Here is a 6,135-nt window from a genome sequence, read left to right on the forward strand (position 1 = left end):
ACTCTTCAAACTCTTTGTAATATGTTTATTTATAGTTAGGTCAGCTTCAGCGGTTGATGTCGCAAAATGTAGTCTTTCAAAACTTTTTGAAATACATTCATTGAAATGCAGGTTGAAAAAGTTCCTATTCCTGGAAGTTAATTCGGATTTTAAATTGCTATATTACAAGGCCATTCATTCTGGAATAAGTTCCTTCACCTATTTTAGCTTACTTTAATATTTAATTCTGGGACAGTTATTCTGTTCTAGAATTATTCCAGAATTGTCTTGGCTCCAGAAAGTCATGGAAACATCTTTCATCAGACACACCTACACAGTAGTATGCCCTGGGTAAAACAAGAATTAGGATTCTAGTTGAGTTAGGAGTGCAGATCACATAATTTATCATCTACAGATGCCAGGACGTTAAAACTTTCAATTGTTTTCCCACCAAACTGAATGAGGCATTTCGTTAATACAACTACATCTGTATAATTGGAAACTAAACCAATGACGACTGCATGATTTGAATAATACTTTAAATAATTTCACTTTTATTATGCTATTTTGTTGTAAACGGTATCACCAAATAGCTTATTCATTTTCCTTCTGCTTCTGATTTGAGCTTGTGCTTTTCGTGAAGAAAGAAGCAGCACATTTTCAACCTTCCTAATTTTCTGGGATACACTATGCATGACTTTTAATTATTTAGTCTGATACACATTAACACTAAAAGTTCATAGTGCACAGTGAGATAAACAGGTGAGAAGAACCTGGTGGACTGTAACTGACCCAAGAAGCTGAGTGAGTACCAGCAGTCTCAGGCAATGCCCTTGCAGGAAAACAGGAATTTGGGGTATACAACCAATGCAGGGCTTTAGTTCTGGGAAGGAACTCCCATACTCCTTTCAGAGGAGTGGTCCTAATCACTGCCTGTTAATTCCTTTGGAAAGATACAGATTTAAAGTATTTGGACACGTAACAGGAAGAAAGGCCACAGGCTACTTACTCTGACACACTGGGTCTTTGAGGAGAGCTTTGATGGTTTGCTTGTCTTCTCCCACAAATTCAATGCTCAGTTCCTGACTAAAAAGTCCATGAAGCTTCAGATTTTCCCTTATCTGTAGAGGATTTAGAGAGCGATAGAAGATAGCTGTTAGCACAGAGGATTGAACAGTTTTTAGCCTGACTAGGAATACAAAAGTATCACAGAAAGTAAATTAAAAAAATAATTGTTTCATTGACCTTTCCCAAAAACATGCTTTTCACTGCATGAAAGACATAATCAGCTCAACATTTAAATGTCCTTTATTTTGCTTTTTATCAAACTAACTTAAAACTCTTACAGTGTAACGTTGGTAAAATGTCCACTCAGGACTGCATGTTCATAAGCATTACAAAAAACTTCTGAAAATTGTTATCTGCCTGATGTAACAAAATTAAGTACAACAGAGCAATACTGTCACAACAGCAGTCCTTCTCCACTGTGAATGGAAAAGGGGAGTCCTCCAGAGCTCCTCCAAAAGGCTTCTAAAATACTAAAGCAAAATGGCTAAATTGTCATTACAAGCTCTTTTATCTGTTTTAAACACATTATTTTCAAGAATTTCTCAACTTGAAAGGAATTTAATTTCTAAGTTTAAGCCATCAAGCCTTAATAGGATAGAAATTCTGACAGTCAAGAATTCAAAGCATTACAGTGTCAGTTTATTCTACAGGATAAGACAAGTACCAGCAGAAGATAAACCATTTCTGACTCCTTGAAACTGAATTGGAAATTGAACCTTCCTCAGGAAGAAAAAGCAAAGGTCTGTACTCTGCTTGTTCATACTCATGTACAAAGTCCTATGACTTCTCTCATTACCATGGTTCCAGGGAATGAAATAACCAATACAGTTCGGGGCATGGGAAAAGATTACAGGATACAGTTACTTTTCTGGTAACCACAGAGATAGAGTCTTCTTCGAGAAGTGAAGAAAGAACCAGATACTGTACTTTGAACAGGACATTAACTTCATCTAACTTTTAGATGGTAAGGGTTAGGGAAGATGAATTCCAGCCACCGTGGCTGGGGACATACCAGCTCTTCTGTCAACAACCAAGCACTGATTCATGGTCCATCTTATGGCTTTGCAATGTAAGACAGGAACGGAGCTTGTAGCACATATGCTGATTCCAGGTCCTTGTTTTACATCTCATGCAGACCTCTCTGTAAAACAGAGGATGTGTCCTTATCACTGAGTTGAAAATAAATTTTGTCTCACTCAATACTTTCATCAGTCTTTTTCTATTGTCATCACAGGGGCTAATTTTAAAATGAAATTCCTTGTTAAGAATATAACATCAAAAAAAGTTCTAGCACAAAATCCCAGATCCTGAAAGTCACTTCTCAAAACAGCCTCAGTCAAAATAGTCACTGATTCAAAGCTCAGAAATTCAGCATGACTGAAATTCACTCAGCAAATCAGGAAGTGTCTCCAACATTCTTCAGATGTTTGAAATATTTTATACCAACAGAATAAATTTTTCCTCCATTGCCCTTTTATTTGAAGACACCCAAACTAGCAAGGTTTTAAAAATTTCAACAGTAGGTGGCACTGTGAAGTTTCTAGCTTCACAATTATTCTAATAATATAAAATGTTATACAGATCCTTTAGAAAGAACTTCATCAAAATGTTAGTAGTCCGTCATCTAAAAACATTGCCCAATCTTTCCTTTTTCCTTTCATTTTAAAAAGATCATGAAAACATTTTAAATTTTGATAACAAAATAAATGCTTTTCTAAATATTAAGATCGACAGATATTCTAAAACAAGAATAGGAATAACAAGAATGTCACATATAAAAACAGGCAACTAATAAAATTTAAAATGTCATAAAAATATCCTCTATACGCTTTGTTACTCTTCAGTAAAGTACCACTATGGTTTGCTCTTGAATACATTAGAATTAGCTCATATACTGAGCTACTTCAAATTTCCTGGAAATCTTAGCACATGAACTATAATATCACAATAATGGGTGTCAAGGCAGATGAACATAGACTGACAGGAATATCTCAAATGGAGACCAAAGCATTATATGTAGGTCCTTAATCCTCTCTATATACAATATGGAGATGCTACTATATGCCAAAACAACTCCTGGATCAGAAACATGCAATATTAATTGAAAACGTTTTTTTCAAAACTGTACCATACAAAAAGCTATGAAGGGCAACTAACAAACAAGCATGTGTTTCCAGGTATTTCAGACTATCTAAACAAATGAAAATAACAATATTGTAAATTTATTGCTTACATTGATTCAGAAAGCTCCGAATGCCATACACCCAGCTCAATAGTGGTGTATGGGAGGAATAGTACTGCGAGATACAGCATTTTCATTAAGCTGAGTTTTGGATGGCTGCCTTGCTTGCTCATCAGAAATGATACACTGGTCTGCCTAAGCTCAGGGTGTGAAGATAAGGAAAGGAGAAAAGAAATTAAGCAAGGAACACAAATGAAATATATAGTCAATACTCTTTTATCTGGCGTGGCCAGCAAGAGTCCTTGCTTTTTTTTTTCACCCCAGGCTCCAAGCAAGCTGCTTAGCTTTGCATGGAATTTCTGCACTGTGATACAATCTACACCAGCACCTAAGATTCCTGTTTGGTTTTATTTTGCTTTCTATTAAATAAAACATGTAGAAAAGACACCTTTATAGCTTCAGGGCAATTTTTCATTAACTGACATTGTGTATTACTCATTTTATGTGAATGTGTTCTGTCTTCTGATTGCTGTTTCTTTTAAAATACTGAAAAAAAATCAAAAGACATCATTTGCAAGGAGTCCTGAGCTGGGAGCAGCTCTACCCAAAAGTTTTTTTAAACTGTGACAGCCAATTTGTGTTTTAGAGGCCTGTTTCTCCAGAGTCTCCAACACAGTCTTTTCAGCTGGATTCTGTAGGGTTCACTTTTAGACCATATAATAAACTGGTACTACAAAAATAATAAACAGAAATATACTTAAAATTTTGCTGCTGGTTTTCCATTATAAATGATTTATTGTTGCCATGCATTATCCCTCCATGGAATCAAGGACATGGTATTGTAAGAGCTACTTCAGTACACCTAGTCCATTCAGTGATGCAGCATGTGTTCTGCTTGGACCTCCACAAGATATTTAGTGGCTCTATGTATGTGCTTTAACTAAACCTTCATTGTAAGGCAAGTGTTTCCACTGCATCTGGTACAGTTATGAAACATGCATATAATAAATCTACTGAGATTACAGGTTGTTTCTTCAAATGGATATCTTAATTTTGCATAATTGCAGCAAGCACCTTCTATATTTTTGGGTAAACACCGGCCTGCAACATGCTGGTGCAAAGAAATTTTTTAAATTATTACAGATTTTCCAAATCTACATACTTGTGCTATATTTTTTTTAATTTATAGTCATACTCTTGCACCATGTGGGGCAAATGTGAAAATTAGCTCTTCACACTAGCCCTGTTTTACATTGGCAAACTGAACTAACGCAGCTCAAGCATTGTGAATACCCAGTGCAGGAGTATTGCACCAGTCTGAAGAGAGTTTACAGTAACACCCAGGCTTCAAGCCACAGAAGCTAAATAATTGCCTGCAATGGAATAGTTAGATTTTCTATTAAAGATCGTAAGCATCCCAATTTCATCTTATTTGGTTATATTAGATCATTGAAAGGAACCTCAAAAATGGGCACAAAGGATGATCCAAGTATCATTTGAAAGCTGTACATGTGAAACTTTGGCAAGCTGTTTTTCCAAAATGTTCTTTGGAATGAAGAATTGCTGACACTTGATTTATTACTCCCAAATTAGTACTTTCTGAGAAAATGCTCCCTGGGGAACCTGCTGCAGGTGTTGAAACGTCTTGAGCAGGACATTGAACCAGACGACCTTCAGAGGTCCCTGCCAACCTCATCCTTTGTGCGATGTACTGCCGGGCAGCCTACAAACACAATGGCAGTGGCCCTTTCAGACCCCATATTCAGAGCACTGAACTGATCAAGCATTTGACCGCTACTTGAATTTCCAAGAAGAATTTAGCCTGCATTCTGATGCATGTCATTTGTCAAGTAATGGCAGGTTATTTCAGATAAAACACTCCAATAATTTGGTAACTACGACACAGCAGGGATGCAGGCCTGTGGCCCACCAGCTCTGAAGTATTCCCCCTCACTTTTAGGTGTGCTGCTCCTCCTAAGAAATACGATACGCTTTTGAATGCTTATTAAATACCTGTAGAAGTCAAATCCTTGACATTACGTGTTTGACAGAGACGTTATCAGCACTGCTGACATTACTGCAGTGTGGGGGACAGAGTCTAAAGGTATCAATTCAAAACAATTTGTGTGTATCAAATCCTTGATTTTCTTATCTCTCTTTTGGCTGGTTTGCAAGTGTGGTCACTTGTTTGGAATTCTCCTACCATGAGGAAGGAGGCTGATATGTAAGCCGGTCTGCAATGCCGTTAGTGTTGTTCCGGCTTTGTTATTCTTAACAAACCTCCCCACAGTTAAACACCAGCAGTTGTAGGTTACGTCTGGGTTGCATGGGGCTTTGGTGTGACTTCCATCTTTCCTCCGCCAGTGCTGAGCTCACTGTTCAGCTGGACCCTGAGGACACCTAGCAAGCACTACATGAAGTGTACGTAGAGGTGTATCCACAGGTACACAGCTGAATATGGTATATAGAGATGAGGTTTTCTTCTAATCTGATCCCATGCCAATTGAACACCTGGCTGATAAACACTGGTATTGAATGCCAGGAGCGTTTCCATTACGTCCATCTTGAAAATACCATGCGGGAGATTCAAGTGTGTAAGTCAACCCACTAAAAAAGGTACGCCGATGATTTCAACACCTGTAGCGTTGACTGGGGCCGTAATACGGAAACAGGGGAGACGAGGGAGTCGGGGCACTTTTAGAGGAGGCATTACCTTCATACACATGGGAAGGGTGTGCAGAGCCTGCGGAGGGATCGCTCGGCCCCAGCCCGAGCAGCCCGCATGCCGTACCGCTGGAACCTCTCCTCCCACCCGGGCCCCCCCGGGGCCGGGCCGGGCCACGTTCCCGTCAGGGCCGGCGCTGCCGGGAAGGAGCCGCCCCCGCGGGCTCCCGCCGCCGCTGAGT

At 38.9% G+C, this 6,135-nt stretch overlaps 1 protein-coding gene across 1 annotated transcript in view; it reads right to left on the bottom strand.

Moving 5' to 3' along the window:
- AGPS (alkylglycerone phosphate synthase) overlaps positions 1-6,078 on the bottom strand; it is an 83,799-nt gene extending 77,721 nt beyond the window's left edge. The window contains exons 1-3 of the mRNA XM_080599499.1: positions 5,943-6,078; positions 2,060-2,188; positions 989-1,100 (exon numbers count right to left, since the gene is read on the bottom strand). The gene's annotated coding sequence lies outside the window, so the exon portion shown is untranslated. The remainder of the gene's footprint in view (positions 1-988; positions 1,101-2,059; positions 2,189-5,942) is intronic.
- Positions 6,079-6,135: the final 57 nt, after the last annotated feature.

The sequence above is a fragment of the Anser brachyrhynchus genome, assembly GCF_964034855.1.
Source record: "Anser brachyrhynchus genome assembly, chromosome: 7".
In the NCBI taxonomy this organism is placed as follows: Eukaryota; Metazoa; Chordata; class Aves; order Anseriformes; family Anatidae; genus Anser; species Anser brachyrhynchus.